This window comes from Panthera tigris, chromosome C1, assembly GCF_018350195.1.
Source record: "Panthera tigris isolate Pti1 chromosome C1, P.tigris_Pti1_mat1.1, whole genome shotgun sequence".
Classification (NCBI taxonomy): domain Eukaryota; kingdom Metazoa; phylum Chordata; class Mammalia; order Carnivora; family Felidae; genus Panthera; species Panthera tigris.
Window position 1 is genome coordinate 7,404,971 of NC_056667.1, and position 12,745 is coordinate 7,417,715.

General features: G+C 46.0%; 1 long non-coding RNA gene across 2 annotated transcripts; it reads right to left on the minus strand.

Moving 5' to 3' along the window:
* Window positions 1-5,381: 5,381 nt before the first annotated feature.
* LOC122241424 lies at window positions 5,382-12,692 on the minus strand. Of its 2 annotated transcripts, none has more exons than XR_006221562.1 (3): window positions 12,622-12,692; window positions 9,816-10,008; window positions 5,382-5,638 (listed from the first exon to the last, which is right to left on the minus strand). It is a non-coding gene; the product is annotated as an uncharacterized LOC122241424 (long non-coding RNA). The 2 variants fall into 2 exon arrangements; XR_006221561.1 differs by lacking the exon at window positions 12,622-12,692 and adding an exon at window positions 11,628-12,077.
* Window positions 12,693-12,745: the final 53 nt, after the last annotated feature.

Here is a 12,745-nt window from a genome sequence, read left to right on the forward strand (position 1 = left end):
GAGTTCACGTAATCTGGGAAAATACTCAGTTGTTGGTTTAATTAAAACAGACCTGTCTCTAGTTATCAGCATTAAAATTAAAACTTTTATTCTGCCTGGGTTTACTTGAAGTCAAATAGGTTGACGTGACGTCTTAACACAAAATGTGTCTTCATTTTTTTAAATAGCTTGGGAGAATGAAGGACTTTTTGATGTCTCAAAGTTAGAGCACTGTGTCGGGCTCTGTGCTGACGGACAGAAGTCAGCTTGGGATTCTCTTTCTCCGCTCCTCCCCTGCTCGTGTGCACTCGCTCGCTCTCTCTCTTGCGCTCTCTCTCAAAATAAACTTAAAAATAAAATAAAATGACTCAAATTATAGACATTGGTGGAAAGACAAAAACAGTCTGTGTTCCCAGAGGCCTCAGGCCTTCTCCCTCTGGACACTTTGAACACCTGCACCTGACCTTCATTCAGTTTCCACCTACTATGAGTTACCAATCTGCTCTGGTTTCCCAGATGGGTTAAAGCCTTTCCCTGCCGCATTGCCGATGCCCTCACAATGGCAAAGAACATGTGTTCAAAATGTGTTCAAAAATGTGTTTTTCACTTGGGGTGTATCTTCTATAATCTCCAGTGATCAAGGCACCCAGTTCACTGGGCAGATCATATGAACCATAAGGAAAACCTTGTCAACTTCTTGAAATCCTATCACTGTACAACCTTCTGCATGCTAGTATCAGTCTCTACTGTCTTATACTCAAGCCTATCACCAAAGCCTTCCCAGATCCCAATTCAGAGGATCCTGTGGGTCACAGTCTAGAGCCTGATGAGTGGGTATTCTGGAAACGCGAGCCGTGGAAGACAGCTCTCGAGCCCCATTGGAAGAGACCTCACCAAGTGCCCCGACCATGGACGCTGCTGCAAAACCAGAGGGTATTAAGCCTCGGGTACACCTCCCACGGCTGAAAAAGGCATCCCCTGATACCTGGTCCTGCACAGACTCTGGAGACCTCGAGTCAAAGGGCAAAGAAGACAAGTGGCCGATGCCACAGTAGACTCGTTCTGCCCAAGACAGCGGATCAAGGCTTCTCACTTTAAACGTGAGAACGTTCTCCTTCTCTTCCTTTCTTTTACTCTGACATTGTCCTGGAAAGAGAATGCCCTCATCTCTATGTCTGGGGTAACCCGGAAGTTCAGAGCAAGCTTTTATTTCAGGCTCAGAGAAAATCAAACCATGCTCCTAACTTATCACAAGCACAATAAGACGTCTCATTGGTCAACTCCCCTAAATTTACATCGTGTGTCAAAAAGGACCTACCAGGAGGCCCCTGTGATTCAGGATTCACTCCTTTTGGCCTGAGCCTGCTTCTCTGGTTAGGGATACAGGTAACTGAGGCTACAGGAACTCCTCAACTCTTAAAATTATTGCAAAATCTGCTGCTGAAGTTCAATAGCTACCCAACAGAAATCCTCTAGGACTTTCTGGCCAAAGTAGTTCTTTTTTTTTTTTAATACCATATTTATTTATTTTACTTAAATTCAAGTTAACATATAGTGTAGTATTGGTTTCAGGAGTAGAACCCAGTGATTCGTGACTTACATACAATACCCAGTGCTCATCCCAACAAGTGACCTCCTTAATGCCCATCACCCATTTAGCCAATCCCCAACACCCAACACCCCACCCCCAACCCTCAGGTTATTCTCTGTATTAAAGAGTCTCTTATGCTTTGCCTCTCTCTCTGTTTTTATCTTTGGCCAAAGTAGTTCTTGATAATAAGATAGCCCTTGACTCTCTTCTAGCTGAGCAAGGAGGTATCTGGCCAACACCATCTTCTGCACCTGGATGAACACTTCTGGGGAAGTTGAACCTCGATTACATAATCACCGAGCAAGCCACTTGACCGAAAGAGCGGCTCCTTCAGCAGGGTCTTTCTTTGACTTACTTGGTTTTTGGTTTGGGTCTCGGGGACCACGGCTTCGAGGTGTACTCCAAACGTTGGAAATTACCCTATTTGTAGTAATCATAAGAATCTCCCTGGTATATTAAATGCTCTCAAAAGCTTTAAATGCATTTTTGCAGCTGCTAACCCACAGCAAATGATTTCTCTGAGACTTGGAGCGTCACGAAAGGAATAAAGAAGACAACCAATCTAAAAATTGTGAACCAATTTGACAATAAATCTCATATTTAAAAAATAAAAAATAAAATAAAATAAAATCTTTTTTTTATTAAAAAAAAAAAAATTGTGAACCCGAAGCTATAACTGTGGCGATCTCAGAGATTAAGGAAAACCGTCGTGACCTGGGAACACCATGCAAAGGAGCAACAGAAGCTTTGAGAAATACAGAGCTGTAGCTAAGGATCCCATCTCTCAGCTGAGCTGAGAGTCTGATCAAAAGAGGGAATTGTTAGGGAGAAACCATGGGCCCAAAGTGGTGTCACTTGGGTTGAGGCCCCAAGTCTGTAAAACTTAATACCTAATCTCACTGCAGTTTCAACCCACCAGATTTGTCACATTCAACATGGGAATTTCCTAGTCAGTATTAGGAAGTTTACTGATACACCCTTCTGTTCCTCTTAGGAGGGCAACCTTGCCTGAAACAATGGATTCTTTGCTAATAAAATGCCCTCTTTTCCCCCACTCCCTAATTTTAAAAGCCTTTTCTTTTCTCGCCTGGGTGGCTCAGTCGGTTGAGCGTCCGACTTCGGCTCAGGTCATGATCTCACAGTTAGTGGGTTCAAGCAAGCTTTGTGTCGGACTCTGTGCTGACAGCTCGGAGCCTGGAGCCTGCTTCGGATTCTGTGTCTCCCTCTCTCCCTGCCCCTCCCTCGCTCATGCTCTCTCTCTCCTTCAAAAATAAATTAACATTAAAAAAAAATTTTTTTTAATAAAATAAAAAGGCTTTCCTTTTCTGTAGGCCCTTTGGAGCTCCCTTCTACTTGCTAGACAGGATGCTGACTGATTCATGCATAAATAAAGTAAAATAAATAAATACAATACAATACAATACAATACAATAAAGTCTTTAAAATGTCCTTACTTGGGGGTGCCCTGGCCGGCTCAGTTGGTGGAGCATGAGACTCTTGATCTCAGGATTGTGAGTTCGAGCCCCACGTTAGGCACAGAGATTACTTTTTAAATAAATAAATAAATAAGTAGTTACACAAACAAAATCTAAATAAAGAAATAGAATTACTTGATTGAATTTTTGTTATTTAACAGATCCAAAGAGGAACATTTCATGACGGTAAGAGATCAATACACCAGGAAGATATAACCATTATAAATGTATATGCATCTAGCATCAGGGTGGTAATGACATGAGTCAAAGACATGAAAGGAGAAATAGGCAATTGAAAATTCATGATAAAAATTCTCAACAAAGTGAAGTGAAATTTCTCAACATAACGAAAGGCATCTATGAAAACCCTAAAACGAGCGTCATACTCAGTAGTGAAAAACTGATGCTTTCCCCCTAAGGTTGGGAACAAGGCAAATAGATCTCCTCTCCCACTTCAACATCGCACTCTAGGTGGCCTTCAGTGCAAATGGCAACAAAAATAGAAGGTGTTCAGATTGGAAAGGAAGAAGTAAAATTGTGTTTATTTGCAGATAACATGATCACAGATAGTAAGTTGTCAGGATGAAGATCAACAAAAAAAATTAGATGTGTTTCTATGCACCAACAATGAACAATCTGAAACTGAAAATAGGAAAATTCCGTTCAGAACAATACCCAAAGGAGCATTTGGAATTTAGTTAACAAAAATGCAAAGCCTGTACACTCAAACCACTGAATATTGCTGAAGATCTAAATAGATGGAAACATTATAACCTGTTCATGGGTTGGAAGACTCAATATTATTAAGATGGCCATTCTCTGGGAATGCAAGCTGGTGCAGCCACTCTGGAAAACAGTATGGAGGTTCCTCAAAAAATTAAAAACAGAACTACCCTACGACCCAGCAATTGCACTACTAGGCATTTATCCATGGGATACAGGTGTGCTGTTTCGAAGGGACACATGCACCCCCATGTTTATAGCAGCACTATCAACAATAGCCAAAGGATGGAAAGAGCCCAAATGTCCATCGATGGATGAATGGAGAAAGAAGATGCGGTATACACACACACACACACACACACACACACACACACACACACACACACAATGGAATACTACTCAGCAATGAAAAAGAATGAAACCTTGCCATTTATAACCATGTGGATGGAACTGGAGGGTATTATGCTAAGCGAAATTAGAGAACAACAAATACCATATGACTTCACTCACAGGACTTTAAGAGACAAAACAGATGAACATAAGGGAAGGGAAACAAAAACAATATAGAAACAGGGAGGGGGACAAAACAGAAGAGACTCTTAAATATGGAGAACAAACTGAGGGTTACTGGAGGGGTTGTGGAAGGGGGGATGGGCTAAATAGGTAAGGGGCATTAAGGAATCTACTGAAATCACTGTTGCACTACATGCTAACTAATTTGGATGTAAATTTAAAAAAAAAAAAAAGAAGATGGCCATTCTCCCCAAATTAATCTATAGACTCAGTGCACTCCCGATAAAATCCCAGGGTGCTTTTCTGTAGAAATTGACAAGCTTATCCTAAGATTTGTATGGAAATGGCAAAGGACCTACAATAGCCAAAAAAGAAAATTTTTGAAAAGAAAAACTAAGTCGAAGAATTTACCTGATTTTAAAACTTACTATAAAGCTACAGTAATCAAGAAGACACTGTGGTACTAGCATAAAATCAATGGAACAAAATGGAAAATCCAGATATATAGTTCATATTTGAGGTCGACTGATTTTTTACCAGGATGCCAAGGCAATTCAGTGGGGTCTTTCCAACAAATGTTGCTTGAACAATTGGATATCCATATGCAAAAATATGGACTTAGACCCCTACCTTACATGTTATACAAAAATTAACTCAAAATGGATCATGGATCTACATGTAAGAGCTAAAACCCTAAGAATTCTGGAAGAAAACATAGGAGAAAGTCTTTGCGATTTTGGGTTTGGCAAAGGTTTTTTAGATATGTCACCAGCTGGGGCGCCTGAGTGGCTCAGTCGGTTAAGCATCTGACTTTGGCTCGGGTCATGATCTCATGGTCTGTGAGTTCGAGCCCCGCGTCGGGCTCTGTGCTGACAGCCTGGAGCCTGCCTTGGATTCAGTGTCTCCCTCTCTCATGATGCCTCTCCCCTGCTTGTACTCTGTCTCTCTGTCTTTCAAAAATAAATATTAAAAAAAAAAAATTAAAAGTTTCCTCTTCAGGAGACACCATTGAGAAAATGAAAAGACAAGCCCCAAACTGGGAGAAAATATTTGCTGGTTGTATATGTAATAAATAACTTTTATTTAGGATACACAAAAACTTTTAAAACTCAGTAAGACAAACAATGCTATTTAAAAAACAAACAGGCAAAAGTGGGCTGTACTTAGTGAATGGGTTCCAAAGAATAGAACATGGAAAGGAGTAAAGGAAGAACTTTATAGTGGTGAGGCTCGATAAACACTGCCTTGTCTAGTGGTTGAGACTAATATCATCCCTGTTGATAGCGTGACCCTCTGTTATGATGTCAAGAGAATGGCACTTTACTTCCATGGTATTCTTCCACAAAATCCACAACCCCTGTATAACCAAGAGAAAAAAAAAATTTCAATCCAAATTGAAGGACATTCTATAAGATCCCCAACCAGCATTCCTCAAAATTGAAGGTCGTGAGGGGTGCCTGGCTGGCTAAATCAGTGGAACATGTGACTCTTGATCTCGGGGTTGTGAGTTCAAGCCTCACGATGGGTATAGAGATTGCTTAAGAATATAATCTTTAAAAAAAAAAATCAAAGGTTATTAAAAATAAGACCAAGAGGGGCGCCTGGGTGGCGCAGTCGGTTAAGCGTCCGACTTCAGCCAGGTCACGATCTCACGGTCCGTGAGTTCGAGCCCCGCGTCGGGCTCTGGGCTGATGGCTCGGAGCCTGGAGCCTGTTTCCGATTCTGTGTCTCCCTCTCTCTCTGTCCCTCCCCCGTTCATGCTCTGTCTCTCTCTGTCCCAAAAATAAAATAAACGTTGAAAAAAAAATTAAAAAATAAATAAATAAATAAATAAGACCAAGAAATTGCCACAGACCAGAGGAAACTAAGATGTAATGACAAAATGTAATGTATTCTGGATAGGCCCCCAAACAGGAAAAGTATATTTGTGGAAAATGTAATTCTCTCTTTTTAAAAAATTTATTTTAATGTTTCTTTTTGAGAGAAAGAGAGACAGAGTGCAAGCAGAGGAGGGGCAGAAAGAGAGGGAGGCACAGAATCCGAAGCAGGCTCCAGGCTCCAAGATGTCAGCACAGAGCCCGACACGGGACTCGAACTCACCAACCGTGAGATCATGACCGGAGCCGAAGTCTGACACTTAATGGACTGAGCCACACAGGCGCCCCGGAAAATGCAACTCTGATGAAGTCTGGAGTTCAGGTCACAGTATTAATGCCAGTGTTGGTTTGTCAGTTGTGACAAATACGCCACGGTCATGTTAAGATGTTAGCCGTAGGGGGAAACTAAGGTTACTCTCTGAACTATCTGCAACTTTTTAAATAAATCGATTCTAGAACTTATTAAAAATGTACAAAGAAAAGATCTGAATGGATATCTCACCGGATAAAATATATGTGAATAGCTAATAAGCCCTTGAAAATATGCTCATCATTATTAGCCATTAGGGAGATGCACATTAAAACCACAATGAGATGATACCATTTCACACCCACTAGGATGGCCGTCATCACAAAGACAGAATCAAATGTTGGTGAGGATGTGGGGGAACGGGAACCCTCACACAGTGCTTGTGGGAATGCACAATGGTGCGGCCACTTTGGAAGTAACTTAGCAGCTCTTCAGAAGTTAAACATGCACCAAATGAGCCAGCACTTCTTCTCCAACGTGTCTACCCGAGAAAAATGAAACCATGCCCCCACACTTGGTACGTGAATGTTCAAAACAAGATTTGTTCTTTATGTATGGTCCAACTTAGAAATAATCCAAATGTCCACCACCAGATAAACAAATTATGTGGATAAACAAATTACACGCAGAGGAATACCACTCAGCAGTAAAAAGGAGCACACCGTTCATACATGCCCCAACACGGACAAGCCTCAAAAACATGCTAAGCGGGGTGCCTGGGTGGCTCCGTCGGTTGAGCGTCCAGTGTCGGCCCAGGTCATGATCTCACGGTTCGGGAGTTCAAGCCCCACAACGGGCTTGCTGCTGTCGGCATAGAGCCCGCTTCGAATCCTCTGTCCCCACTTACTCTGCCCCTCCCCACCTTGTGTTCTCTCAAAAATAAACATTTAGGGGCGCCTGGGTGGCTCAGTCGGCGCCACTTAAGCGTCCGACTTCAGCTCAGGTCATGATCTCGCGGTCCGTGAGTTCGAGCCCCGCGTCGGGCTCTGTGCTGACAGCTCGGAGCCTGGAGCCTGCTGCGGGTTCTGTGTCTCCCTCTCTGTCTCTGCCCTTCCCCCACTTGTGCTCTGTCTCTATCAAAAATAAACGTATAAAAATTTTAAAAAATAAACATTTAAAAACTAAATAAAAATTTAAAAACACAACTGTAAACCAGACATTTGACAGCAACAGTTGGTGGCCATCTATTAAGTATAAGGCACAGGAAGGTGATACACAAACTTGGGAGCAAGACTGACGTGGCATCCATGCTCGTGCACCTTGCTTAGGGCACCCAGAAGGGATGTAGGACAGAGGTGGTGACTGTGGGGAGGAAGACAGGATGCTTGGGGTGATAAGCATTTGGATCAGGAAGACGGAGATTGTGAGAGTCATGGGTATGTCATTGTCAAATGGGAAGTTTCATAGCAAGCAATTCAAATAGTGGGGCATTTTATCGCCAGCTGAGTTAGAACTCTAGGAACCACTCAGAAGCTGTGCAGCAAGCTGCAAAGTTGCTTTTTTGCCTCTATTCCCAGAAGACTGCACCAGGAAGCCTGAAGAAATGTGGGTGTTTTTGGGTTTTGTTGGTTTATGTTTATTTATTTTTGAGAGCGAGAGAGACAGAGCACGAGCAGGGGAGGGCCAGAGAGAGAGGGAGGCACAGAATCGGAAGGCTCCAGGCTCCGAGCTGTCAGCACAGAGCCCGACGCGGGGCCCAAACTCGGGAATGGTGAGATCATGACCCGAGCTGAAGTCAGACGCCCAACCGACTGAGCCACCCAAACACCCCGTGGGTTTTTTTTTTTTAATGTTTGTCTGTTTATTTATTTACTTCCTTACTTATTTACTTATTAAGAGAGAGAGACAGAATCCCAAACAGGCTCTGTGCTGTCAGTGCAGAGCCCCACGCAGGGCTTGAACTCACGAACCATGAGATCATGACCTGAGCTGAAGTCAAGAGTCTAGATGTTCACCTGAGTCACCCAGGCACCCCTGATAGGTTCTCTTTTAGTCCTATTCTCCACTACAGTTTATATCTCTCCTCTCTATGTCCTTTCTGTAAAAAAAGACAGAAGCTGGCATATGGGCACTCAGTCCAGACACAAGCCCCGGTTTGAGTCATTTCACCCTAGAGCTACCCTCTGTGGTTTTGTCGCTCCTTATATACACACGAGGAAACTCCTGAGACTTGACAACTTGCTCCATTCTGCACAGCTAGAAAGAAGTGGAATCGGAGCAGGCTAAGGGCAGTGTGACCCCCAAACCCATTCCTCCCTGTCTCTATCAAGCAGCTGCCGAGAAAGACGTTCCACGTCATTTGAGGAGCCATCTGATCTGACTTCTGTGATAACGTGCTGTCCTACCACTGGGTCTGTCTCTGGACCCCAGGTTCTATTGAGAGGGACCCTGGAGAGCATCTGATCTGTCCCCAGAGGGGCAGTTCTAGTGTACGTCTCTGATCAAGCAAGTTCCGCTTCCCTGAGCCCCAATTTCCTCATCTCTAAAACGGGGGTTGGTTTAGATGAGCGGTTCACAAACCACCGGTCTCAGACCCCTTTACATTCCTAAAAATGACCGATGATACAAAGAGCTTCTGTTTATGTGAGTTTTATCAATATTTACCAATTCATTGACTTTGAAGCTTACTTATTTTGAGAGAAGACAAGGGAGGGGCAGTGAGAGAGGGAGAGAGAGAGAATCCCACGTAGGCTCCACACTGTCAGCACAGAGCCCGACACGGGCCTCACAGCCATCAGACCATGACCTGGGCCGAAATCAAGAGTCAGACGCCTAACCGACTGAGCCACGTAGGCAGCCCAATATTTACCGTTTTTTAAAAAAATCAATACCAGTTTTTAATAACAGGTTCCCAAAACAAAAGGAAACTCCGTGATCTGTGTTACTGCCTGGCAGTTTTGCAAATCTCTCTAACGTCAAGCTCACTACAGTTTAAGACCGCCGGATTCTCTCATTTGCTTCTACACGTAACCTCTTCCGGAGCACATGTCACAGAGCCTCTGGAAAACGCCACTGGACACTCGTAAGAGAATGAAGATGAAAAAAAGACAAATCCGATCCTACTGGTGCTACGGAGAAAGGTTTTGTCCCCACTTCTCCCTGAAAAGGTATGAGGGACCTCCAGGGGTCCTAGACCACCCTTTGAGAACCGTTTCAAAAGGTGGCCCGTGCGCCACCTGCAGTCAGAACCCACTGGAGGGATAAAATGCACACTGCCCGGCGTCCCCCAGACCTGTGGTATCCGAATTCACATTTAACAAGCCGCCTCGCACACTGGAGGGCGGAGACACTCGGTTGGGAGAGCCCCACGATTCCTACCAGCCTGGTTCCTCCAAAAGTACTGTCACCTGTTTGGGCAGGGCCGGGGCTCAGGCCGCGCAGGGCTTTTGCCTCAACGGTGACCAGTGACGGAAGGTCTGCCCTCCCTGGTTTTGCTTGGCTCCGCCATTTCCATAGTCACTTCCTTCCCCCTTTAGGGAAGTGTTGAGGGCAGCCAGGCACCTTGCTTGTAGCTTTAAGATAAATTCTGGGCTTTCCTGGCTGAAATTAAAAACAGAAGAAACAACAGGTGTTGGTGAGGAAGTGGAGAAAGGGGAACCCTGGTGCCCTGTGGCGGGAATGCTAACCGGTGCGGCCGCAGTGGAAAACCGTATGGAGGTGCCTCAAAAAATTAAAAATAGAACTACCCTATGATCCAGTAATTCCACTTCTGGGTATTTACCCCAAGAATAAGAAAACGCTAATTTGAAAAGATAGAGGCACCCCTGAGTTTATTGTGGCGTGATCTACAATGGCCAAATTACAGAAGCCTCCCTAATGTCCGTCGACTGACGAATGGATAAAGGAGTGGTATATATACACTGGAATACTATTGAGCCGTAAACAAGAATGAAATCTTCCCATTTGCAACACGGATGGAACTAGGGTGTATTATGCTAAGTGAAAGAAGTGAAGTCCGAGAAAGACAAATACCACAGGATTTTACTCGTACGTGGAATTCAACAAAGAAAAACAGAGACTCAACTACAGAGAACAAACTGATGGGTAGCAGAGGGGAAGTGGGGGTGGGGATGGGTGAAATAGAAGACTAGGAGAGTAGTACGCTTATTGTGGGGCACCTGGCTGGCTCAGTCGGTAGAACATGCGACTCTTGATCTTGGGGTCATGAATTTGAGCCTCAATTTGCAGGTAGAGATTTTTTTTTAATGTTTATTTTATTTTTGCGAGAGAGAGAGCGTGAGCAGGGGAGGGACAGAGAGAGAAGGAGGCACAGAATCTGAAGCAGGATCCAGGCTCCCAGCTGTCAGCACAGAGCGCGATGCGGGGCTCAAACCCATGAACTGTGAGATCATGACCTGAGTCGAAGTTGGACGCTTAACCGATTATTATTTTTTTTAAAAGGGTACACTTATTGTGATGAGCACTGAGTAATGTACAAAATTGTTGAATCACTACATTGTATACGTGAAACTATTAACAACAAAGTATGTTAACTGTACTGGAGGTTTCTTTTTTTTTAATTACTAATGTTGAACCAAAAAATAAAATAAACTCTGGGCTTGCCTACAGTTGTCTATTTCTGTACCCAGGAAAAGCAAGAAGGAAAGAAGGAAAGGGCCTCAGGGGACAGGGATTTCTCTTCCTTAGGAGGAAGTGCTGTTCTAACCTTGGCCCCACCTGGACATTGTACAGTGAGTCAACCTCAGAATCCATGAACACCTTGCTCAAGGGAGAGTATACAAAAGAAAATTGGACTTTTCGGGCGTGTAAGCCCTGACTGGTACAAAACAGGCAAATATGGAAGCGACTCAAGAAAAAGAACAAATTCATAGAAAGAACGCCTTTAGTGAAGAAAACCATACAGATAAATGTTTACATAGAAGATAAAGTAGATTGTGAGTTTTAAAATTTTCAGAGATTCCATTGCATTCAAAAATACTGCTACTGTGATTTATTCATACCCAACTTCCAACAGGAAAAAAACTACCATAGTGGGTGGGACACAAGCTCGCATGGAAATTATTGTACCTGTCGAAATCTGTATTACAAATCTGTGCACTTGGTGTGATGGAACTAGCCTTGGCCTTGAATCAGTCACAACTGGGTCACTAACTACCCACTAACCAGCTGTGTGACTTTTCTATCGGGTGAGCACTTACTGTGTGCAAGGTACACGTGAGATGACCTGAAGGATTCATGGAAACACAAAAAATCTTAAATGTGCTGGAGGCGCCAAGCCTGGTTCAGCAGCATCTGCTGTAGGAGGCGGGAGGGTTCAGTGCTGGGAGAGGAAGATGCCTGGAGCACCCGGGCACTTCTGAGAAGGCCTGCGGGGCACCTCCAGCTCCTCAGCGGGTTCGGGAAGTTCAACGACGCGACCTCCATCACCCCCGCAACAAGTTCGTTCCCAGCCTGCTCTGCGCCCGCTGCTTTTCCTGCAACTGGGGCTGCGCGCTCCCCGCGCAGGGTCGTGGGTGGGGTCCCACATTTCCTGGCACCCGTTACTCCCACAGGCCGCAACGAGCCTCGGTCCCCGACGGGGTTGAACCCCACAGTGCGCGGCCGCGATGGGAGGGGCGAGGGGCACTCGGACAACAGGCGTCCGAGTGCCTGGGACCCTGGAATGCACGGCCCGACGTGAGCCGCCACCCTTCCCACCGAGCGGAGCCCCGGCCCCGAGCGTCCTCTGCTCTGGGGTCCGGGTGGGGCCGCCCGCCGCCGCCCCTCCGCCAGCCCCGGCGACCCCGCCGCGCGCCCGACACCCTCCTCGGTCCCGGGGCCTCCCGGCTTGCGCCCCGCCCCCCCTCCCAGTCGCCAGTGCCTGTCCCGGAGCCCCCCGCCTCGCCCCACCCCCTGTGCCAGTCCCAGGCGTCCCCCGCCCTGCCAGCTCCGCTGTCCCTTGCGCCCGCCAGCTCGCGCCCCCCGCCGCCTTCACTTGTGCCCCCGCCCCCTGCCCCCAGTGCCTGTCTCAGGTGCCCCGCACCCCTCCACTCGTGCCTGCGCCCCTCCCGGCCCCTTGTGCTAGTCCCGGGCGCCCCCTGCTCGGTTCCCTGTGCCTGTCCCAGGCGCCCCCCACCACCCCTCCACTTATGCCCGCGCCGCGCCCAGCCTGCTGTTCCGGCGCCCAGAGCCTCTCGCCCGGCGCGCTCGTACCAGTCCCCGGCGACCCCGCCCCTTCTGCTTTGGCGTCGCCATCGATGTGCTCTGCGCTCTCCTGAGCCGGCTCCAGAAGTGGGCGGGCCTGTTTGCCTCAGGTGGTCTAACAGGCGCCGGGAAG